Genomic DNA, 26,290 nt, shown 5'->3' with positions numbered 1-26,290 from the left:
AACCGAGTGATCGGATATTTCAAGACTCTTCATCGCTCAAGAGTTAACCTTCGGAGACCCCAATGTCAGGCAGCTCCTCCCATTCCCCGGAGTCAGTATTTGAACAACCCTGGTCCGAAGATCAGGTCTAGACTCCTTCATGCCCAATTGGAAGCAAAGCCTGTTAGTGTGACATCAGGCGGTGTACCTGTCAAGGATTAAAAATTTAGGGTATGCAGTCAAAACTCTAGAACACCTATCCTCAGCTGTGTCATTCACTCTTTAATATCTATACCAAAGTAAAAACAAAATATTGACACTGCTGTAAATCTGATTGAAAATAGGACAATATTGAAGAGGAAAATGTGTTGTCGTGCCAGTAAGCTAGTAATCAGGAGGAACAGGCTAATGCCCCGGGGACACATATACAAATCCCACCATGGCAATTAGCTGAATTCAAATTCAATTCAATTAATAAAGTCAGCAAATCAACAAAAAGCAGGAATTGAAGGTTAGTCTCAGTAATAGTGACACCAGCATTTTTACTGTCAAAAATTATCAGCGTCACTAATGTCCTGTAGGGAAGGACATCTGCCTTCCGTACTTGGCCTGGACTACATATGACTCCAGTCCAAGCACAATGTGGTTGACTCTTCGCTGCCCTCTGAACTGTTCTGGCAAATAACTCAGTTGTCAAGGGAAATAAGGGATGGCCAATCAATGCTGGCCTTACCAGCAGCACACTCATCCCGTGGAAGAATTAAAGAAAACACTCAGCAGGGCAAACAACATCTGTGGATATAACAAGGGAGTTAACGATTCAATCTGATAGGTTTTCTCCAGTACTGTGCGATATTAGAGATTAACAGTTTTAAAGCAATGATAGAGTTGTGAAAAGTCGGGTATGGGAGTGGAAAGAACAACGGGGAAGGTCAGTGATGAGATGGAGGGCAGGAATAATACAAAGGCAAAAAAACATATGGCGAATGGGACAAAGGAAAAGGAGAGGATTAAAACGTGGGTGGTTTAAATAGTTACAGAAGATTACAGAAGGAGGGAGGAACCTGGAAAATCTGGCAAAGACGAGTCAGAAAAAGTGACCCAGAATTGTGGGTAAACCTACCAGCTGTGTATTAATAGAGAATCCCTACACCACCTTCACTCTGACTGACTCTGGTTTAACCATCCCTCAATAACAGCACAGGCTGTCCGAGAAAGTGTTTATTATCTGAATATTTTAATCTCAGTGTTGAACTCGAGATGCGATAAAACACCTATTCGAAATTAAGCTGCAATGGAAGAGGATGGGGGGTCAGCTTTCGAGAGGTCAGAGTGGAGGAGGGTGTAGAATTAAAGTGATAAGTGACTGGAAGCTCAGGGTTACACTTGCAGACTGAATGGAGGAGTCATGCAATGCAATCATCCAATCTGCATTTGCTCCTGTCCCAATGTCCAGTAGATTTCACCATGTGTACTGAATACTATTACTAAATGGTAAATAGTACAGCACATTGTTTCACCGGGAAGGATTGTTTGGGGCCGTGGATACCTCTTGCATGGGAATGTGACAGGGAAAATCATCTGATATTGTGGGTAATTGAGGAGTGGACCAGGGTGCAGGGAACAGGGTGGCAGAAGGGGAGCCAAATATATGTTTAGTGCTGGACTTAACCGGATATGGTGGAAATGTTGGTGGATGGCGTGTTCATTGTGGAGGCGAGTGGGGTGGAAAGTGAGGGTCAGGGGAACACTATGATGGCTTTGGCTGGGAGGGGAAAGGGTGAAGGCAGTAACACGGAAAATAGGATAGACATGATGAAAGGTCCTATTAACCACAGTGGAGGGTAACCATTGGATGACGAATAATGACGACATTTCTGAAGCACTGGTGTGAAAGGTAACATCCTCGGAACAGATGGAATAGAGATCGAGAAATTGGGAGAATGGCACAGAGTCTTTCTAGGAAGTGGGATGGGAGGAAAGGTAATCAAGGTAGCTGTGGGAGTTAATGGGATTATTGTAGATATTCGTGGATAGGCAATCCATGAAATAGAGGCAGTATGGTCGAGGAAGGAAAGGGAAGTGTCAGAGACGGCTATGAGAAGACCAGGGACGGATGGGATTGTGAGAAAAAGTTGCGGAAATTTTCCAGTTCAAGGCAAAAGAAGTAAAAAGGCAGCAGTACAGTCAGCAAACTATCAGGAAAAATGTGAAGGAAGGGAACAAAGAATGGTCCCCGTATTCTAAGCAAATGAAGCACAGCTTAACCCATACAGTTTTCCAGAGACATTATTTGAGTGTGTAATATCCCATTGTTTACACCCGAGGTCCACACACCATTAATTTACGACAGGGTTCCTGCACAGGGGTCAGGATCACAAAACGGGGTTGGTTTTGATTCCCAGGCCAGAGTCACTGACAACGAGTGGGGTTCCAGTGGAAATGGCGAGAGAATGACACAAAACCAATCAATTTCAAATGGGACAATCGGAATCTACCAGCAAAAGATGCTGGAAGGAAACGAGGTGGGAATCGGGCTCATTGTGCTGGAGCCTGTTCTCCTCCCGAAGTCGGGTTTTGTTGCGCGGGATTGGAGAATCCAGGCAGAATCAGGATTGCAGGTTCTGATTCTCCCAGGAGCTGGATAGGCCAAATGATGCCTTCACACCCAAAGACCAACTGAGGTCCTTGAGTGGCCTATTCACGGGGCTACAGCTTCACAGGACTGGAACTAATATCCTCACAGGGAGATTGGGCAGCGCTGCTGGGGAGTGTTTAAACAGTCTTGTCAGTGGGATTGGAACCGGAGGCACAGCTCAAATTGGAATGATGTAGAATTTAAAACATGAGGTAGAAAAGTAGACAACAGCATGAGAAGGTATGCGAAACAAAGGCAAGCCTCAACTAGTTTTAGAATGCAGAATAATATTAAGAATCCAAGGTTAAGGGCACACTACCTGAATGCTAGCAGCATTCGAAACAAGGTAGGTTATTTAAAGGCACAGATAGAGGTAAATGGGTATGATCTCATTGTCATTACAAAAACGTGGCTATAGGGTGACGAAGACCGGGGACTGAAGATTCAAAGAGATTCAACATTTGGAAAGGCAAGGAAAGCAGGCAAAGGAGGTCGTTTCGCGCTGATAATATGGGATGGGATTAGTATATTAGTAAGGCATGGTCTCAGATCGTAAAAACAAAATGTGGTGTTTGGGTGGAGCTATGAAACAGAAAGGGGCAGCAAACATTGGCAGAAGTTGCTTATAGGCCAACAGGCAGTAGTGACAGTGTGGGTCAAGGTGTTAATCAGGAGATTAGAAATATGTAGCATGAGTAATACAGTGTTTATGGGTGACTTCAATCTGCAGATAGACAGGGTTAATCTAATGAACACTAGTGCTGTGGAGGACGAGTCGTTGGACTGTTAGGAATGGTTTTCTGGAGCAATATGTTGTGGAACAGACCAGAGAACATGCTATTTTAGATCTAGTATTAGGTAACGATAAAGGGCTAATTAATAATTTTGTTGGTAAAGATGCTTCCAGGATGCATGACCATATATGATAGAATTTTACGTTATGCTTGAAAGTGAGGTAGTTCAACCTGAAGCCAGGGTGTCAATTTTGAACAAAGGAAATTATGAAGCTATGAGGGGCAATTTGGCTGCTGTGGTTTGGGAAAAAACAATAAAAGGTCTGACAGTACAGAGGAAATGGATAGTCTTCAAAAAAATATTTCATAGTTTACAGCAACCGAATATTCCTTCAAGGTGCAAACAAAACAAATGTAAAGGCAGTCAACAGTGGCTAACAAAGGAAGTTAATGTTTGTATAAGATTAAACTAAAATGCCTATAAAGTTGCCAGAAATAGTAGTAAACCAGTGGGATGGGAAGATTTGAGAATACATTAAAGTCGGACCAAAAACTAATAAAGAGAGACAGAATAGAATATGAATATAATAGTCAAAAAGCAAAGAAAGTAATGCACTTCCAAAGCCTCTATGTCCATAAAAAGGAAACGATTGGCTCAGTCAAATGTGGGTCCATTACAGGTATTGTCAGCAAAATTTATAATTGGAACAAAGAAATTGCAGAGAAGCTAAATGATTTCTTTGTGCCTTTCTTCTCTGAGGAAGATAAACGAAATTTCCCCAAATTAGAGATCCAAGGGACTCGGGAGAAAAGGAATATGATGGAAATTAGTGTGAGTATGACGGCTGTATTGCAGAAATGAATGGGGCTGAAGGATCCTGCAGATTTGAAGGTCGCAAATGTCACAACACTACTTTCGAATGGAGGGAGACAGAAAACAGGGAACTACAGACCTGTTAGCCTTACATCAGTAATAGGGAAAATGTAAAGATCTATTGTACAGGATGTGATAAATGGAAACTCGGTTAATAATGATCTGATTGGGCATAGAAAATACATGGTTTCATGAATGGGAATTCATGTTTAACGAACCGGTTGGAGCTTATTGAACAGTTTACCATCAGAATTGAGAAAGGGGAGTCGGTGGACCTGGTATACTTGAATTTTCCGAAGGCTTTTGAAAACGTTACCCACAGCAGATTGATAGCAAAATTAAAGCACGTGGGATAGGAGGCAATATACTGACATTGATTAAGGATTGATTAGCAGGCTGAAAACAGAGAGTCGGAATAAACGTGTCATTGGCATTGGCAGGCTCCCATTGGCAGGCTGCAAATAGTGAGGTACCACTGGGATCAGTACTCGGGCCCCAGCTGTTCACAATGTATCTTAATGATTTGGATGTGGGGGCCAAATGTAATATTTTCAAGTGGGTGGATGACACAAAATACGGTGTGAATGTGCTTTGTGAGGAATATGCTAATTGGCTTGAAGGGGATTTGATCCGACCTACTGAGTGGGCAAGACATTTGCAGATAGAATATAATGTGGAGAAGTGTCAGGGTCTCCATTTTGGCAGGAGTAGCAGATGGGCAGAGTTTATCTTCAATGGCAACAGATTAGAAAGTGCAGACGTACAAAAGGACCTCCATATGTTTGTCAATAAGTCACTGAAAGCTAACATGCAGGTGCATCACGCAATTAAGAAGGCTAATTGCATTTTCGCCTTTATCACAAAAGGATTTCAGTGCAGGAATAGTGAAGTATTGCTTCAATTGTCTAGAACCTTGGTTACACCACACCAATACTATTGTGTGCAGTTTGGTCCCCTTACCCGAGGAAGGATCTTATTGCCATGGAGGGAGTGCAACGAAGGTTCACCAGACCTGTTCCCAGGATGGCGGGACTGTCCTATGAAGAGTAATTGCAGAAACTGGGCGAGTATTCTCTCGAGCTCCGAAGCATGAGAGGTGACCTCATTCAAACCTAAAAAAATTCATAAAGGGACAGACAGGGTGGTTGCAAGTAATGTTTTTTTTTTCCCCGGGGTGGGGAGTCTGGAACCAGGAGACACAATTTCAAAATAAGAATTAGATATATGAGTCGAAATTGCCTTACTCAGAAGGTTGTGAATCTTTGGAATTTCCTGCCTTGGAGGGCTGTGGAACCTTAGTCATTGAGTATGTTTAAAGCAGAAATCGTGGGATATTGAAATACGAATGACATAAGGAGATATAGGGATAGTGTGTACAAAAGGCATTGAAGTGGATTATCTGCCATGATCGTACTGAATGGTGGAGAAGGCCCGAAGGGCTGAATGGCCTACTGCTGCTCTTCTGTTTCTAGTACCGGTAGTGGCCACCGCTCCCGGTGGTGCTGCCGTTACTCTGTGCTGCCGGCCCTGTGATTGTGCAACCCACGGCCCTATAAATCCATCAATGCGATAGGGACGCCGTCTCGTTAAACTTTACAAGAAAAGACAGGAGGGTCGGTCCTGGGGCAGCGGCGGGGGAGGGAGGGCAGTGAGGGGTGACATTTCAGGCCAACTCCTGGAATCATGCCTCCTGCACAGGACACAGCCCATCGAGTCTGTCAGGAAGGATCCCATCCACTGAGTTTAAGGACAGCTCGCATTTACTGGCCTTTGGAGCAGTCAGGACAGACATACGTGGACAAACATGTAAATGGATTTCAGGAACACATCTGTGAGCTCAGAAGATAGGAAGTCTGATGTGTTTTGGGACACTCAGGGCAACATGAGCCAGTGAATGAGGAATCAGAGCCTGAAGTAGGGGAAAGAGGTCTCTGAGGGGAAGAAATAACTGTCCAATAAGGGTGAATAAATTCCAACAAAATAAATCCCACAACATTAAAGGTAGAAAGTAGTAAATATTCGATAAAGTAATCAAAGAGTGGGAAAAGTCTATGGTTCGGATTCATACTAAAAGGATAGGGAAGAAGCACAAGAGGCATTATTTTCGGTTCCTTAATAATCATCAGGAAACAATCTCAAAGGACTGGCGGACTGTTAATGTGGCTGTTATATTTTACATGTAAGGCAGAACATGTCCAAATAACTATATAACAGTCAGCGTCAGTGGCACAGAAGTTACTGGAACTCCTTTTCCGAGATGTAACGGATAAACACCTGGAAACACCTGAATAATGAAGAGTATTCAGCACAAATTCCAAAATGAAGGTCATACTTGACCAACCTTATTGGATTTTTGAATAATGTCAGAAAGCTTAGATACATGGAATACTGTTGATGTAATGGCCATTAATTTTCGAAAGGTCTTCAATAAGGGACCATGTATCAGACTGATGATTAAAATCAGAGCAAGTGGATTTAGGGGACAAGTAGCAGAATGGACAACAATGTGACTACAAAAACAGAAAACAGGGAATAAGGGTTAAAGGTATTTTGTCAGATTGGCAGAGGTTGGGAAGTGGTTTTCCACAAAGGTCAGCGCTGCGAATACTGTCCTTCACCACTTAAATAAACCATATGGATGTGGGAAGTAGAAGCACAATTTCACAATTTGCAACCAAGTCTAAATTCAGAGTACAGTTGATACCGAGTAAAAATGCAACCAAATACCTGAAAACATTATTAATAATACTTGATAAAGTTTCACAAAGGTCATTTAAATTCCTAATTATTTTGAGGAGTGCTAAGTGTGAGCGGCTTAATTTTGTTCTGATAAATAAGCATCTCAAATAATGCTTGGACGACAAGAGTCTGAATGGGGTCAAAGGGGAAAGAGGTTCAGGGGACAGATTCTCAAATCATTTAAAGTAGCAACACATGTTAACGGGCCCGTAAATTACAAAACAATCACAGGAGCTCAATTCCAGAGGACTGGAATGGAAAAAAACAAAGAGCTGATCTTATACTAAAATAGAAGCATGGTTTTACAAAACTTGGCGTACTGTGTGTAGTTCTAGTCTCCATGTCACAAAAAGGATACTGATGCACTCGCGATGCTGCAATTATTTTTAATAAGATGATATCAGAGCTGAGAGAAGTGTACTGTTTATTTCACCATTCATATTTTACAAAGTTATTATTTACCTCCCTTGCTATGATCTCTCTATTATGAAAACATGATATGTATGTTCATTAGCTGTAGGTATCTCCTCACAGTGACACAATTCACTGAGCCAAGGGAAAAGATTGGTACAAGTTACATCTGGTGAGATTCTGAACATAGAACATAGAACATTACCCCGCAGTACAGGCCCTTCGGCCCTCGATGTTGCGCCGACCTGTGAAACCATCTGACCTACACTATTCCATGTTCATCCATATATCTATCCAATGACCACTTAAATGCCCTTAAAGTTGGCGAGTCTACTACAGTTGCAGGCAGGGCGTTCCACGCCCTTACTACTCTCTGAGTAAAGAAACTACCTCTGACATCTGTCCTATATCTATCCCCCCTCAACTTAAAGCTATGTCCCCTCGTGTTTGCCATCACCATCCGAGGAAAAAGACTCTCACTATCCACCCTATCTAACCCTCTGATTATCGGATATGTCTCTATCAAGTCACATCTCCTCCTCCTCCTTATCTCTAACGAAAACAACCTCAAGTCCCTCAGTCTTTCCTCGTAAGACCTTCCCTCCATACGAGGAAACATCCTAGTAAATCTCCTCTGCACCCTTTCCAAAGCTTCCACATCCTTCCTATAATGCGGTGACCAGAAATGCACGCAACACTCCAGAAGCGGCCGCACAAGTGTTTTGTACAGCTGCAGCATGACCTCATGGCTCCGAAACTCGATCCCCCGACTAATAAAAGCTAACACACCATATGTCTTCCTAACAGCCCTATTAACCTGGGTGGCAACTTTCAGGGATTTATGTACCTGGACACCAAGATCGCTCTGCTCATCTACACTACCAAGAATCTTCCCATGAGCCCAGTACTCTGCATTCCTGTTACTCCTTCAAAACTGAATCACCTCACCCTTTTCCGCATTAAACTCCATTTGCCATCTCTCATCCCAGCTCTGCAGCCTATCGATGTCCCTCTGTAACCTGCAACATCCTTCGGCACTATCCACAACTCCACCGACCTTCGTGTCATCCGCAAATTTACTAACCCACCCTTCTACACCCTCATCCAGGTCATTTATAAAAATGACAAACAGCAGTGGCCCCAAAACAGATCCTTGCGGTACACCACTAGTTACTAAACTCCAGGGTGAACATTTGCCATCAACCACCTCCCTCTGTCTTCTTTCGGCTAGCCAATGTCTGATCCAATGCACTAAATCACCTTCAATCCCATACTTCCGTATTTTCTGCAATAGCCTACCGTGGGGAACCTTATCAAACGCCTTACTGAAATCCATATACACCACATCCACGGCTTTACCCTCATCCACCTGTTTGGTCACCTTCTCAAAAAACTCAATAAGGTTTGTGAGGCACGGCCTACCCTTCACAAAACCGTGCTGACTATCGCTAATGAACTTATTCTTTTCAAGATGGTTATAAATCCTATCTCTTATAACCTTTTCCAACATTTTACCCACAACCGAAGTAAGGCTCACAGGTCTATACTTACCAGGGCTGTCTCTACTCCCCTTCTTGAACAAGGGGACAACATTTGCTATCCTCCAGTCTTCCGGCACTATTCCTGTCGACGATGACGACATAAAGATCAAGGACAAAGGCTCTGCAATCTCCTCCCTGACTTCTCAGAGAATCCTAGGATAAATCCCATCTGGCCCAGGGGACTTATCTATTTTCACACTTTCCACAATTGCTAACATCTCCTCCTTGTGAACCTCAATCCCATCTAGCCTAGTAGTCTGTATCTCACCTGAGATATGAACTGATCCGTCAAAACTTAATCTGTTGCACCAATATTTATCCTGTGTCATTAATAGGTAATTGGCTTCAGCACACGTGGCCCACAGCAGGACTATGTTAGATGAAGGTATTAATCAGCAATAAAATAAATAGCGTTCACAGTAACTATACTCAGCTTGTGAATAATTCATTATTACAATATTAGAATACTGTATCAGTGCTGTCGCGCGGTTTAAATGCCGGTAAATAGTTAGCGTCTGTTTCAGTCAGAATAGTTCAAAAGGAAACAGAAATATCAATACATTTAAACTTATACATGGATTAGAAGACCTCAGTAAACATCTTCCACTTGGCAATCAATTCGGAAGACCCAAACGCATCTCAATAGAAAGATCTATCATCTGAAGCAAAGATTTCAAAATAGAAACGGATTGGACAATTGCAGTCATTACAGTAAAACGTGCTCACTGAGATCAGGTGCCCCACTCCAGTTCATGACCAACACTCCGCACAATTCCACAATGACAGATACTCCCAATAGTACATGACCACTGGAGTCAGATGTTTCGCTCCTGTTAGAGACCCACACTCAGTACAATTCTACGGTGACAGATGGTCCCAATAATACCTTCTTTTAAAGATTTGGCTTCAGTGATATCTAAGTTAACATTACACGATTTTCCACTGAATGCAATAACTTGATAATTCAGAGAGCCTATCATTTACAATCAGAGCTTTATTATCCGTAAAGGGAATACAATAAAACCGCAGCGATAATGCAGGATATTTGACATAAGAAAATGATATCAGTGATGGGTTGTCTGTATATCGCTGCCCACTAGATCACCAAATAACATTCTTTATCAGAGAAGAAATATAGACCAGTTCACACACAGTTTTACACAACTTCAATGGTTATAATCACTTACCAGGATCACCTATGATGACAAGGATCAGGTGATATATTTTCCTGATACTGATCAGTGTTTCAAGCATTTTCTGTATGAAGTGATCTGTCCCTTTGTACTGCAGGCAATCTCTCTGTATTAAACTCAGAGGTGATACATTCCCAGCGCCTATAATTTATACCCTGTGGGATCTCGATGGGGAAATTGAAATTGCAATTTTTTTTAATTTGAACAAACATATTACGACATCGACTTCAGTCCCTATTGTAACAAAATATATATGTTTCAGAAGTTGAATTGGAAAACTGCTGAGACTGGACTATTCTAATCACATCAATTGACTCATGGAGATTAGAAGCCATATTCTCCTAGCAATGAGGTTGTTCTTTCAAACTTCATCCATCATATCTCTAGTCACATGTTGTTTCAGTGATGTCCTTCACGCGCCTGTGACCATTCAGCAATTTAAGTGCAAATGTGTGGATGTTTCCTTCAGGGCTGCTCTACCTCACTGTGGATTCTGGCTGTCCCCTTTAACTTTGGTCATTCAGTAATTAAATACCATGTACAGAATATCTCTCTCAAGTCTGCTCTTCTTCATTGTGGGATATGGTTGCTTCTTTAACTGTGGACTTTCAATTAAGTGATCAGAAAGAGTTATTTGTGACTATGCATTGCAGAATTGAACTAATGCAGCATCTCATCCTTCATTACCAATACAGCCCCACATCCTTTTCCTTTTTCCTATCCTTCTCAAATGGTGAATACCTTGAAATTTCAGTTCACAGCTTTGGTCAGCTGCAGCCACGTGTCCGTTAAAGAACATCCTTGGTATCTAATGTTCCATCAATTCATCGATTCTACCTTAATGCGAATGCTACATGCAATCGATAGAGTGCCTTATATTTGGCCTTTTATAACTTGTTTCCCCGTATTTTGACCCGATTTGATGCTGGCCTTTGTTTCTGCTGCTTTCCACTTTCGCTTACTTCCTTTGTTACTACCATTACCAGCTTCTTTTTTCTCCTATCTGAAATCTCTCTCAGGTTCCCATCCTCTGCCAAGCTACTTTCAAACTTCGCCAGCATCATCGTAAATCGTCCTGCGAGGATATTGGTCTCCGTCCTGCTAAGGTATAATCCATCCTTCTTGTCGAGTTTCCTCCTGCCCAGAACGAGTACTGATGCCTCAAGAATCTAAAGTCCTCCCACCTGCAACATCTTTCCAGCCACACCTTCATTTGCTCCACACTTCTATTTCTGTATTCACCAGCATGTAGCACTGGGAGTAATCATGAACTTACTCCTTTTGAAGTCTTGCTTTTTAATTTCTTTCCTATCTCCCGAAAATCTGTTTCCAGTTCTTCATTCCTCTTTCTCCCTGTCTTTAGTAGAGATGTGGTCCATGAGCTCTCGCTGTTCACCCACCCTGCAGTTGCACAGTGTTATCCTTGATGCTGTCACCAAGGGAGACAACATACCATCCGGGATTCACATCTATGGTCGCAGACATGCCTGTCTGTTCCCCTAATTATTGAATTCCCTACCACTTTCACTTTTCCACTCCTCTTCCTCCTGTCTTGTGCAGCTGAGCTGTCCGTGGTTTCACGGACTTAGCTGTGGTTGCACAACCATGAGGAACCATCATCTTCACCTGTAAGCAAAGAGGGAAATCTATCAGTGAGCGAGATCGACTCAGCAGAAACCTGGACAACCTGCCTGGTCCTCCTAGTCTATCTGGTGGTCACCCATCCCCTCTCTGCCAGAACTCTCTTCACCTACAGTGTGAACGTATCTCTAAACATAGTATCTACATAGTTCTCAGTCTCACGGATGTGGCACAGTGTCTCCTGCCAGGTCACAAGTTGAAAACCCAGGAGATCAGCTTTTTGCAGCTGGTGACACTTCCTGAACATGTGGTCGTCTATGCAACTGGAAGCGTCCAGAAACAATATCCACCATTTTAAACATCCAGCATGCTATGCCACTGTGGGAGCCATCACACCCTCATGACAGGCACACTAGTAGATGGAGATGGTGAGAGGAGGGACAGTAACTGCAGTGAGACAGGGACACCAGCAGATGGAGATGGTGAGAGGAGGACAGTAGCTGCAGTGAGACAGGGACACCAGCAGATGGAAATGGTGAGAGGGGACAGTAACTGCAATGAAACAGGGACACCAGCAGATGGAGATGGTGAGAGTGGACAGTAACTGCAGTGAGACAGGGACACCAACAGATGGAGATGGTGAGCCATTGCTGATGGGAGATTCAGTGTTGCTGAGAGTCTGAAAGTTTCAAAATGTTTGAGAAGTTTATTTTCTGTAAACTTGAGATGCTGAATAAAATAATTTCAATACAATTGTTGTTAAATGGCTATTTTCCTATGGCTATGTAAACACTTGTAACATTAAACTGCTTCCTATTTGGAAAATTATTTTGAGTGATTAAAAATAATTCATAAACAAAACAACAGCATCAAGTAAAACTCAACAATCATTTACAAATAAATCTCTCTAAATAAGTTGTGTTGAATTCTTCATCACTAATGTTATAACATCTCTCTTTCACTCTCACTTATCTCTCTGTGCTGGCATCTTCTGTACTATAACTCAGAGTAATTAAAGTTTTGATCCGATTGTCTTTTGTAATTTAACATGGAATCTGCTTTCACAATCCTCTCAGACAGTGAATTCCAGACCAGAACAACTCGCTGCCTATTTGTTTCAGCCCCCTGCTAGTGTTAACAGCCTCTCCTCATGTCTCCAAACTGAGGAAAAGGTTTTGAATGCAATTAATTTCTCCAGGACAGCAGCTGCAGAGGAGCTGGAGCCACCTGAATGTGGACAAGTGATGAACAAAAATCATCTCTGAATCCCCCAGGACAGCAGAGGAAAGAAAAAGTCAGGAAGCAAATGGAAACAAGTGACACTTTATTGCAGCAGTAAAATTCTTTGTCAGAATGTGCAGGTATTCTCGCTGAGCTTTATACAAACTGGAGGTGAACAGTGGAAGGTCTTTCATACAATTTGTGATAAATGTACATTTCACAATTTTGTAAACCCATGTGACATTAAAGTTGTAACTGTTAAGAAGGTTTTTTCGATTGATTACAGGCTAATGCATAAAGACAGCATCATCAGATAAAGAACAAAGAATCATTGAAAAATATAACTGTAAATATGGGTCAGAACTGTTGTGTGAAATGTCACCAGATGTGAAAGTTCTCTTGGATGCTTCATTAACCTGGCTCTAGTTTCAGTCTTTATCACACAGTGAAATTGAAAATCCGGGTAAAAACTGCCTGTTTATACTGCAGTAAAACCGGCCTCTCCAGCAAAAACTCACTGCCAGAATTTCAAGGTAACTGCAGTGAGACATTTTCAGTCATTTTCTGAACGTCTGTTAACTGGAGGTGAATAGTGAAAGACATTTAATGCAATTAGTGTTAAATAGTCATTATACAAACCGGCCCCTCCAGGTTTTAAATTACAGCAGATTTTCTGCTCTGTTAATGAGCTTTTTGGGGGACAGACAGACGGACAGGCAGGTTTCTGTCTGGAATGGTCCATTTGTGATATGGCTGGAATATCCCTCACTCCCCAATTCCCTGTTCATACAGAGACTCACCTTGCCTGGGAGGCAGTGCACAGAAGGAAGAAGCTGAGAGCTCGTTGGATGAGCTATATTTTGGGTGGACTGGCTGCTTTGAGTGACTAGTTCTGGGATATATTAGGACTACATCGGCCTCCATTCTTGCTTTCCATGCGGCTGGTTTGTGAAAGTGAGTTCATGTGTCTCAGTCTCTGTGTCTCTGTGCCCAGATGAATTGCAAGCTGATTACAGTGTGTGTGTGTGTGAGTGAGAGTCCAGTCTGAATCCCCCTCTCTCAGTCCCAGTCCCGACCCTTTTCTCCAATTCTCTTTCTGCCTTTCTCCCTCCTTCTGACTCAGTCTCTCTCACTCTGTCTCTCTCTCTCAATCTCTCTCCCTCAATCACTATCTTATCCTCTCTCTCTATCTTTCTCTATCTCTGTGTGTCTATTTCTCTCTCTCTCTCTCTCTCTCTCTGTTTTTCTCTCACTCTGTTTCTCTCTCTCTCTCTGTTTTTCTCTCTATCTCTGTTTCTTTTCTCTCTCCCTGTTCCTCAATGTCTCCCTCTCAATCTCTCTATCTGTGTTTCTCTCTCTCTGTATTTCTCTCTCTCTCTCTCTCTGTTTTCTTCAATCTCTGTGTTTTTCTCTCTCTATCTGGTTCTCTCACTCTCTGTTTCTCAATCTCTCTCTCCCTCACTTTGTGTTTCTCTCTCTCTCTCTCCCAGATTCTCAATCTCTGTTTCTTTCTCTCTCTCTGTTTTTCTCTCGCCCTCTCTTTATCTCCATCTCTGTGTACCTCCATCTCTCTCCATTCCTCCCTCTCTCACGTTGTGTTCCTCTCTGAGTGATTGTGTGTGTTTCTGTCTCAATGGCTTTCTCTGTCCTTCTCTCTCACAATCTCTCTGTGATTCTCTGTGTGTCTTTCTCACTGGCTTTCTGTCTGCCTCTTCGCTGTCTGCAATTTATTTGTGGCTCTGTTCATTCCCTCAACCTCTTTCCTCCTCTTTTTCTCCGTCCCTTTTCTGTCCTTTACCTATTTCTCTGACTTTCTATCTTTTATCTATTTCTCTGACGTTTTGTTTTTTCTCTATTTCTGACTTTGTCTTTTCTCTATTTCTCTGACTTTCTCTCTCTTTCCTGTTTCTCTGTATCTGTCTTTTCTCTCTTTCTTTCTCTCTCTTTCTTTGTCTCTTTCTGTATTTTCTCTATTTCTCTGTCTCTCTCTGTCTTGTATCTATTTCTCTTCCTGTCTCTGCTTTTCTCTATTTCCCTGACTTTCTGCCTTTCTCTATTTCTCTGACTTTCTGTCTTTTGTCTATTTCGCTGACTTTCAGTCTTTTCTCCATTTGTCTGACTTTCTTTCTCTTTTCTGTTTCTCTGTCTCTGTCATTTGTCTCTTTCTCTTTTTCTCACTTTCTCTGTCTCTTTCTATCTTTTCTCTATTTCTCTGTCTCTCTCTGTCTTGTCTCCATTCCCCGTCTGTCTCTGCCTTTCTCTATTTCCCTGACTTTCTGTCTTTTCCGTATTTCTCTGTCTCTCTGTCTTTCCTCTATACCTCTGACTTTCTGTCTTTTCTCTGACTTTTTCTCTCTTCTGTTTCTCTGTTTATTTATTTTCTCTCTCTTTCTTTGTCTCTTTCTGTCATTTTTTCTATTTCTCTGTCTGGCTCTGTCTTTCTCTATTTCCCTGACTTTCTGTCTTTCCTCTATTTCTGACTTTTGTCTTTTCTCTATTTGCCTGACTTCCTCTCTCTTTTCTACTTCTCTGTCTCTTTCCATCTTTTCTCTCTTTCTTTTTCTCCCTCTTTCTTTATCTCTCTTTCGGTCTTTTCTCTTTCTTTATCTCTATTTCTGACTTTCATTTTCTATTTCTTTTCCAACCCCTAACACCCCGCCATTTGCGTCGCCCCGAAATTTATATCCCCCCGCAATTTATCCCCCCACGCAATTTATCCCTCCGCAATTTATCCCTCTAACCGCAATTTAACCGCCCCCCCCGCAATTTATATCCTGCTCTCAAATTATGCCCCACAATTTATGTCCCCCCATAATATATATCTCCCCCGCAATGTTTATATCCCCCAGCAATTTATATCCCCCCCTAATTTATGTCCCCCTGCAATTTTTATATCCCCCGGCAATTTATACCCCCACGCCGCTTTTATATTCCCTCGCAATTTATCCCCCCCACAATTTATCTCCCCCGCAATTTATTTCCCCCCACAATTTATATCCCCCCTGTAATTTATTCACGCCTGTTAATAGCGCCCCTCACCCATCACGGAAATAGCCCTGGTCAACAGACCCCTATCTGATATCCCCATGCTAACCGACCCCAATCTAATACCCTTCCTGTGAAGAGACTCCCATCAAAATACCCCCTAGTGCACAGACCCCCATCTAAAGACCCCCAGGAACAGACCCCCATCCTGTGAACAGCACACCAAGTAATTCACCCCCATCCACCCGATGATCATTCCCACATGTAACCACCACAACCACACCCCCCACACCCCCATGAACGGACGGGATTATGCTCACTGCCCCCTCCGATTTTAAACCTGGAGACTCCCCACTGCCACCTCCCATTTTAAACCTGGAGAATCCCCACCACTCCCTTCCATGTTAAATCTGGAGAACCCCCACTGGCCCCTGCCATTTTAAGTCTGGAGAAAACAGACTGCCCGTCCCATTTTCAACCTGGAGTATCCCCACTGCCCCCTCTCATTTTAAACCTGGAGAAGCGGGAGCAGAGCCTTGAAAAGCTCGCCAAAAATCGGAAACCACAGAGAGAGAAAGAGAACAGCGGGAGCAGAGCATTTCTCGTGTATAGGCGGAGCGCACGCGGGGCTGCTGGGTAAGTGAGATTACATATTTGGGCGGTGGTTTTACCCGAAGCACTACTCGGGTACTATCTCCCACCCATACTCCTCCTCGAACCAAAAAAAAAAGTTCTGTCGGTCGGATTGCTAAGCTAACAAGTTTTGACTTTTTTTGGGGTTTTCAGTAGATTTGTTGGGAATTTAGATAGCGGGAATGGAGGTCAAGGCAGCTGAATGCTCCAACTGCAGAATGTGGGAGGTAAGTGTCGCCAAGAGTGTCCCTGCTGACTGCATCTGTGCGAAGTGCACCCAAATCCAGCTCATCGACAACCACGTTAGAGAACTGGAGCTGGAGCTGGATGAACTTCGGATCATTCGGGAGGCGGAGGGGGTGATTGAGAGGAGTTATAGGGAGGTAGTCACACCTCAGTTAAAAGAAGTAGGTAGATGGGTTACCGTCAGGGGAAGGAGAGGGAACCAGCAGGCAGTGCACGGATCCCCTGTGACCGTTTACCTCAACAACAGGTATACCGTTTTGGATACAGTTGTGGGGGGGACTTACCAGGGGTAAGCAATGGGGTACAGATCTCTGGCGCAGAGTCTGTCCCTGTTGCTCTGAAGAGAAGGGGGAAGAGGAGCAGAGCATTAGTCATTGGCGACTCCATGGTTAGGGGAACAGATAGGAGGTTCTGTGGGAACGAGAGAGACTCACGGTTGGTGTGTTGCCTCCCAGGTGCCAGGGTTCGTGATGTCTCGGATAGTGTTTTTGGGATCCTTAAGGGGGAGGGGGAGCAGCCCCAAGTCGTGGTCCACATAGGCACCAACGACATAGGTAGGAAGAGAGATGGGGATTTAAGGCAGAAATTTAGGGAGCCAGGGTGGAAGCTTAGAGCGAGAACAAACAGAGTTGGTATCTCTGTATTGTTGCCCGTGCCACGTGCGAGCGAAGCGAGGAATAGGGAGAGAGAGGAGTTGAACACGTGGCTGCAGGGATGGTGTCGGAGGGAGGGTTTTGGTTTCCTGGATAATTGGGCTCTTTCTGGGGTAGGTGGGACCTCTACAAACAGGATGGTCTTCACCTGAACCAGAGGGGTACCAATATCCTGGGAGGGAGATTTGCTAGTGCTCTTCGGGGGGGGGGGGTTTAAATTAATTCAGCAGGGGGATGGGAACCTAAATTGTAGTTCCAGTGCACAGGATGTTGAGAGTAGTGAGGTCAGGGATAAGGTTACAGGGACGCAAAAGGGCACTGGCAAGCAAGAACTGGGTTTAAAGTTTAGATTGGAGATACAGCACTGAAACAGGCCCTTCGGCCAACCGAGTCTGCGCCGAACATCAACCACCCATCTATACCAATCCTACACTAACCCCACCTGTCCCTATACTTCCCGACCACCTACCTATACTAGTGACAATTTATAATGGCCAATTTACCTATGAACCTGCAAGTCTTTTGGCTTGTGGGAGGAAATCGGAGCACCAGGAAAAAAACCCACGCAGACACAGGGAGAACTTGCAAACTCCACACAGGCAGTACCCGGAATCGAACCCAGGTTCCTGCAGTTGTGAGGCTGCGGTGCTAACCACTGCGCCACAGTGCCGCCAAAGTGTGTCTACTTCAACGCCAGGAGCATCCGGAATAAGGTGGGTGAGCTTGCAGCATGGGTTGGTACCTGGGATCTCGATGTTGTGGCCATTTCGGAGACATGGGTAGAGCAGGGGCAGGAATGGATGTTGCAGGTTCCGGGATTTAGATGTTTCAGTAAGAACAGAGAAGATGGCAAAAGAGCGGGGTGGGGGGGGGGGGGGCGGGTGGCATTGTTAATCAAGGAGAGTATTTCGGCGGCAGAAAGGACATTTGAGGTCTCGTCTACTGAGGAAGTATGGGCCGAGGTTAGAAACAGGTGAGGATAGGTCACCCTGTTGGGAGTTTTCTATAGACCTCAGAATAGTTCCAGAGATGTAGAGGAAAGGATAGCGAAGATGATTCTCGACAGGGGCTAGAGTAACACGGTAGTTGTTATTGGGGACTTTAGCTTTCCAAATATTGACTGGAAATACTATCGTTCGAGTACTTTAGATGAGTCAGTTTTTGTCCAGTGTGTGCAGGAGGGTTTTCTGACACAGTATGCAGACAGGCCAACCAGGGGCGATGCCATATTGGATTTGGTACTGGGTAATGAACCCGGCCAGGTGTTAGATTTAGATGTAGGTGAGCACTTTGGTGATAGTGATCACAATTCGGTTAGGTTTACATTAGCGATGGGCAGGGACAGGTATATACCGCAGGGCAAGAATTATAGCTGGGGGAAAGGAAATTATGATGCGATTAGGCAAAATTTAGGATGCGTAGGATGGGGAATGAAACTGCAGGGGATGGGCAAAATCGAAATGTGGAGCTTATTCAAGGAGCAGCTACTGCGTGTCCTTGATAAGTATGTACCTGTCAGGCAGGGAGGAAGTTGTCGAGCGAGGGAGCCGTGGTTTACTAAAGAAGTTGAAGCGCTTGTCAAGAGGAAGAAGACGGCTTATGTTAGGATGAGACGTGAAGGCTCAGTTAGGGCGCTTGAGAGTTACAAGCGAGCCAGAAAGGATCTAAAGAGAGAGCTTAGAAGAGCGAGAGAGAGGACACGAGAAGTCATTGGCGGATAGGATCAAGAAAACCCTAAGGCGTTCTATAGGTATATCAGGAATAAAAGAATGACTAGAGTTAGATTAGGGATAATCAGGGATAGTTCGGGAAGTTGTGTGTGGAATCAGAGGAGATAGGGGAAGCGTTAAATGAATATTTTTCGTCAGTATTTATAGTAGAGAAAGAAAATGTTGTCGAGGACAATACTGAGATACAGACTAATAGGCTAGATGGGATCGAGGTTCACAAGGAGGAGGTGTTAGCCATTTTGGAAAGCGTGAAAATAGATAAGTCTCCTGGGACAGATGGGATTTATCCTAGGATTCTCTGGGAAGCCAGGGAGGAGATTGCAGAGCCTTTGTCCTTGATCGTTATGTCGTCATTGTTGACAGGAATAGTGCCAGAATACTGGAGGATAGCAAATGTTGTCCCCTTGTTCAAGAAGGGGAGTAGAGACAGCCCTGGTAATTATAAACCTGTGAGCCTTACTTCGGTTGTGGGTAAAATGTTGGAAAAGTTTATAAGAGATAGGATTTATAATCATTTTGAAAAGAATAAGTTCATTTGCGATAGTCAGCACAGTTTTGTGAAGGGTAGGTCGTGCCTCACAAACCGTGGATGTGGTGTATATGGATTTCAGTAAGGCGTTTGATAAGGTTCCCCACGGTAGGCTATTGCAGTAAATACGGAAGTATGGCATTGAAGGTGATTTAGTGCTTTGGATCAGAAATTGGCTAGCTCAAAGAAGACAGAGGAAGGTGGTTGATGGCAAATGTTCATCCTGGAGTTTAGGTACTAATGGTGTACCGCAAGGATCTATTTTGGGGCCACTGCTGTTTGTCATTTTTATAAATGACCTGGATGAGGGTGTAGAAGGGTGGGTTAGTAAATTTGCGGATGACACGAAGATCGGTGGAGTTGTGGATAGTGCCGAAGGACGTTGTAGGTTACAGAGGGACATAGATAGGATGCAGAGCTGGGCTGAGAGATGGCAAATGGGGTTTAATGCGGAAAAGTGTGAGGTGATTCACTTTGGAAGGAGTAACAGAAATGCAGAGTACTGGGCTAATGGGAAGATTCTTGGTAGTGTAGATGAACAGAGAGATCTTGGTGTCCAGGTGCATAAATCCCTGAAGGTTGCTAACCAGGTTAATAGGGCTGTTAAGAAGGCATATGGTGTGTTAGCTTTTATTAGTCGGGGGGTCGAGTTTCGGAGCCACGAGGTCATGCCGCAGCTGTACAAAACTCTGGTGCGGCCGCACCTTGAGTATTGCGTGCAGTTCTGGTCACCACATTATAGGAAGGATGTGGAAGCTTTGGAAAGGGTGCAGAGGAGATTTACTGGGGTGTTTCCTGGTATGGAGGGAAGGTCTTACGAGGAAAGGCTGAGGGACTTGAGGTTGTTTTCGTTAGAGAGAAGGAGGAGGAGAGGTGACTTAATAGTGACATATAAGATAATCAGAGGGTTAGATAGGGTGTACAGTGAGAGTCCTTTTCCTCGGATGGTGATGGCAAACACGAGGGGACATAGCTTTAAGTTGAGGGGTGATAGATATAGGACAGATGTCAGAGGTAGTTTCTTTACTCAGAGAGTAGTAGGGGCGTTGAACGCCCTGCCTGCAACAGTAGTAGACTCGCCAACTTTAAGGGCATTTAAGTGGTCATTGGATAGACATATGGATGAAAATGGAATAGTTTCACAGGTCTGCGCAACATCGAGGGCTGAAGGGCCAGTACTGCGCTGTAATGTTCTAATGTTCTGGAAAAAAAGCTCCACTGCCCCATCCCATTTTAAAGCTGGAGAATCCCCAATGCCACCTCCCGTTTTAAACCTGGAGAATCCCCACTGTCCCTCCCATTTTACACCTGGAGAATCCTCCCCCTCCCATTTTAAACCTGGAGACTTCCCACTGCCCCCTCCCATTTTAAACCTGGAGAATCCTCCCCCTCCCTCCCATTTTAAACATAACGCATTCCCTCTTTGATTATTCCCATCTAATTCTCCCCCTGCCCCCACTGTAAACACTCCCCCCTTTCTTAATACGCTCTTGCAGAAACCCCCCACTCTACTAATTCCCACCCTGTATCATCTCCTCCGTGAACAGCCCGCACCTCAACACCCCCCACAGCTGTGTTATTTCAACTTCCATCACTTTCCAGGTTGCGGCTCTGATTCCCGACAATCTTTAATTCAAATTAATTCCTGGTCTGGATCAGCCACTGGAATTCCATCAGCTGGCCCCCAGAGCCCGGGACCTTTAACTCCTGTCCGGCCAAACACAGTGTCGGGCATAGAGCAAGTACCTCCAGAGGTTAATTGGCATTCTGAGCCTTTAATGCACAGGAACATCCCAACCCCAGAAACATTCCTCTCTGCAGAATGATGTTTCACCTGTTCTCCCCATCGGCTTCAGGAAATCAAACAGAGGGAGACACACACAAACACACACACTGACTGGCACAGGGACGGGAGGAGGCCATTAAGCCCTTTGAGTCTGTACCACCCATGTTAGATCATGGTTGGTCTGTCCCTTGCCCCATTGAGTCACAGAAAGACAGGCAGATACAGTCGGGGAGCAGATACACAGAGCGGCAAAGTAACACTGGGCTGGACATGGACTTGGTGCCAATGGTACAAAGGAGGGTGGAGGGGTGGAGGGTGGTTGTGAATCCACGGTCCGTTCAGCATCTAACCCTTGTTTTTACTTCAATAGGAGCAAAACTGGAGGGAGGTTGAAACCAGGATCCCGTTCACAATCACCCTGTACAACACCAGCGAATTTAAATCCACCCCCAGGCACAGGGACAGAGACACAGAAAACAGATGCTGGGATTCGGACAGAACAGAGAGACAGAGAAATAAATGTTAAGAGAGATGGAGAATGAAATGCAGGGAGTCAGAAACCAGTGAGAGAGAATCTGAGACCAGAGTGTCATAAATACTGAGAAAGGCAGAGAGAGAGAGAGTGTGAGAGAAATGGAGACATACACAGAGAGATGTTGATATTCAGAAAGATTCCAGACAAAGATAGAGATGCAATGAAAGAAAGAAGTGGAGGGGCAGAGATACAAAGTAAGATGTGTTTCACAGAATGGAGAGGGTTGTCCTGGGACGGGGTGGGGTGGGGGTGGGATGCAGAAATAATCTTGAGGAAAGGAGGAGCAGAGATGGAAAGATTCAGGGATTTTGAGGTGAGTGAGAGAAGAAATGGACTGAGAGAGAGAGAGACAGATAAAGATACAGAGCGTCACAGAAAGAGAGTGAAAATGGAAACCTGCGAGACTCTAGAGAGGGGCAGAGATAGAAAGGATGTTGAGAGATACAGAGGTAGGGATTTAAAGATGTGAGGAAACCGAGCAAGGAACAAGGAGAAAGGTGCAGGGAACAAGTTGCAGCAAGAGATGGAGAGAGGGACATCGACGGGATTACATTGACTGTTCTGGAGCAGCGCTTCCCAATCTTCCCAATCAGCTAAAGCTGTTGTCTGTGGATACCACGTGGCCAAAGATTCTCCATCTGCATCATCAAAGCTGCAGCTTCCGAAAAGACTCTCCTTGGAATAAGAGAAGTAAAATTGATTCAACCAAAACAAAGCATTTTTGAACAGAAATAAAGCACAGCAGGAGACCATGGCTCTTTCGCTCACTCACTGATGTAAAACAATCTCTCAGTGACTGCCCATCTTACAAACACATCCCCCAACACACGGCCAGAGGTTGGGAAGTGTGGATGTGTTTACCATGTCATTTCCTGCTGTCTCCCTCTCTCTCTCTCCATCTGTTCCTCTGTGCGTCCCTTTACATCTGTTTCTGCCTCATTGCAAAAACACAGAAACACTGGCGATCACAACCCCGTCTCCTGTAGAAGGAGAGAGACAGAAATCCACATTCCCATCCCTGAAAATCTGAAATCAAATGGCCCCCAGCCCACATCCGAAAACACCAGCATTATTTGGGAATGATAACAAGCCTTTACAAACCTTCACATTTCAGCCATTTAATTGCTGAGTCACGGAAGCATTTGACAATCAAATGAATTAATTTTTAAAGTGGCCGTCACTGTTGCAGTGTTGGAAATGCTGTTGGCGATTGGGACACAGCAAGATCTCACAAGCAGCAGTAGGATAACAGGCGGCGAGCTCTCTCTCCCCGTCTGATTCCCTCCATGTTTCCCTCACTCTCCTGCATCTCTCTCCCTCCTGTTACACTCATTCAGAGAGATAGATGGAGAGAGACAGACAGACAGACAGACAGAGAAATCCACTCTGAGAACCACACTTCGAATTCAAAAGGCTGCTGCATATTTCATCTCACCCTCAAATTCACGGCACTGCCCAAAACACCGGCTTTATTCGGGAATTATACCGGCTTGACGCTCAGAACTTTAATTCATGGTTTTCATGGGAACTTTGTACACAATGAATTCACTTGTGAGATGTGGGAAGTACGTGATGCTTCCAGCGTTCCGGGCGACGACATCTGCAGGACGTGCACCCAGTTGCAGCTCCTCACAGACCGCATGGATCGGTTGGAGCGGCAACTGGATGCACTTAGGAGCATGCAGGTGGCGGAAAGCGTCATAGACAGGAGTTTTAAAGAAGTGGTTACACCCATGATGCAGGAGGATAGATGGGTGACCGCTAGAAGGGGCAGGCAGTCAGTGCAGGAATCCCCTGTGGCTATCCCCCACTCTAACTAGTATACCGTTTTGGATACTGTTGGGGGAGATTGCTTATCAGGGGACCACAGCAGCAGCCAGAGCAGTGGCATCACGGCTGACACTGTTGTTCAGCATGGAGGGACAAAGCGCAGAAGAGCAATAGTTATAGGGGACTCTATAGTCAGGGGCACCGGTAGGCGCTTGTGTGGACGTGAAAGAGACTCCAGGAAGGTATGTTGCCTCCCTGGTGCCAGGTTCAAGGATGTCTCTGAAAGGACAGAGGGCATTCTGAAGGGGTAGGATGAACAGCCAGAGGTTGTGGTTCACATCGGTACCAATGACATAGGCAGGAAGAGTGATGAAGTCATGCAGGGGAGTTCAGGGAGCTGGGTAGAAAGTTAAAAAACAGGACCCCTAGGGTTGTAATCTCTGGGTTACTCCCTGTGCCACGTGCCAGTGAGGCTAGAAATAGGAAGATAGTGCAGCTAAATACGTGGCTGAGCATCTGGTGTAGAAAGGAGGGTTTCAGATATCTGGACCATTGAGCTTTCTTCAGGGACAGATGGGATCTGTACAATAAGAACGGGTTTCATCTAAACTGGAAGGGCACTAATATCCTGGCTGCACGTTTTGCTAGCGTCACTCGGGAGGGTTTAAACTAGTGTGGGAGGGAGGGTGGGAACCAGAGCAGTAGGACAGCTAGTGAAGTAAATGAGGAGGGCATAGTAAATAAGGCCAGTAGGACTAAGAGGAGGAGCAGGCAGGGAAATGTTGCTGAACACAGCCGGACTGGTGGTCTGAAGTGCATTTGTTTCAACGCGAGAAGTAGAAAAGGAAAGGCAGATGAACGTAGAGCTTGGATTAGTACTTGGAAATATGATGTTGCTGCTGTTTCAGAGACTTTGTTGAGGGAAGGGCAGGAGTGGCAGCTAAATGTTCCAGGCTTCAGAAGCTTCAGGCGGGATAGAGGGGGATGTAAAAGGGGTGGAGGAATTGTATTACTGGTCAAGGAGAATATCACAGCTGCACAGCGAGAGGACACCTCAGAGAGGTCATGCAGCAAGGCAATATGGGTGGATCTTAGGAATAGGAAGGGTGCAGTCACGATGTTGGGGGTTTATTACAGGCCTCCCAACAGCCAGCGGGAGGTAGAGGAGCAGATATGCAGACAGAATTTGGAAAGATGTAAAGGTAACAGTGTTGTAGTGGTGGGTGATTTTAACTTCCCCGATATTGACTGGGACTCACTTAGTGCCAGGAGCATGGATGGGGCAGAACTTGCGAGCAGCATCCAGGAGGGCTTCTTGAAACACTATGTAGATAGTCCAACTTTGGATGGGATCATTCTGGACCTGGTATTGGGGAATGAGCCCGGCCAGGTGGTTGAGGTTTCAGTGGGGGAGCATTTCAGGAGCAGTGACCATAATTCCATCAATTTTAATGTACTTGTGGATAAGGATAAGAGTAGTCCTCGGATGAACGTGCAAAATTGGGGGAAGGCTAATTATAACAATATTAGGCAGGAACTGAAGAATTTAGATTGGGCGCGGCTGTTTGAGGGTAAATCAACATCTGACATATTGGAGACTTTCAAACGTCAGCTGATTAGAATCCACGACCTGTATGGTCCTGTGAGGAAGAAAGACAAGTTTGGCAGTTTCGGAAAGCTTGGATAACATGGGATATTGTGAGCCTAGTCAAAAAGAAAAAGGAATCATTTGTAAGGGCTGGAATGCTAGGAAAAGATGAAGCACTTGAGGAATATAAAGACAGTAGGAAGGAACCTAAGCAAGGAGTTTGGAGGGTTAAAAAGGGTCATGGAAAGGCATTGGCAAACAGGATTAAGGATAATCCCAATGCGTTTTATTCATATATAAAGAGCAAGAGGGTAACCAGGGAAAGAGTTGGCCCACTCAAGGACAGAGATGGGAATTTATGCGTGGACGCAGAGGAAATGGGTGAGGTGCTAAATGAGTACTTTGCATCAGTATTCAGCAAGGAAAAGGACTTGGTGTATGATGAGCCTAGGGAAGGGATTGCAGATAGTCTCAGTCAGCTCATTATCAAAAAGGAGGAGGTGTTGGGTGTCTTGCAAAGCATTAAGGTACATAAGTCCCCAGGGCCTGATGGGATCTACCCTAGAATACTGAGGGAGGCAAGGGAAGAAATTGCTGGGGCCTTGACAGAAATCTTTGCATCCTCATTGGCTACAGGTGATGTCCCAGAGGACTGGAGAATAGCCAATGTTGTTCCTTTGGTTAGGAAGGGTGGTAAGGATAATCGAGGAAATTATAGGCCGGTGAGCCTTACATCAGTGGTAGGGAAACTATTAGAGAGGATTCTTCGGGACAGGATTTACTCCCATTTGGAAACAAACAAACTTATTTGCGGGAGACAGCATGGCTTTGTGAAGGGGAGGGCGTATCTGACTAATTTGATTGAGTTTTGTGAGGAAGTGACGAAGATGATTGATGAAGGAAGGGCAGTGGATGTTGACAATA

Source organism: Heterodontus francisci, chromosome 21, assembly GCF_036365525.1.
Source record: "Heterodontus francisci isolate sHetFra1 chromosome 21, sHetFra1.hap1, whole genome shotgun sequence".
Taxonomy (NCBI): Eukaryota; Metazoa; Chordata; class Chondrichthyes; order Heterodontiformes; family Heterodontidae; genus Heterodontus; species Heterodontus francisci.
Note: the sequence above shows the minus strand (reverse complement) of the source record.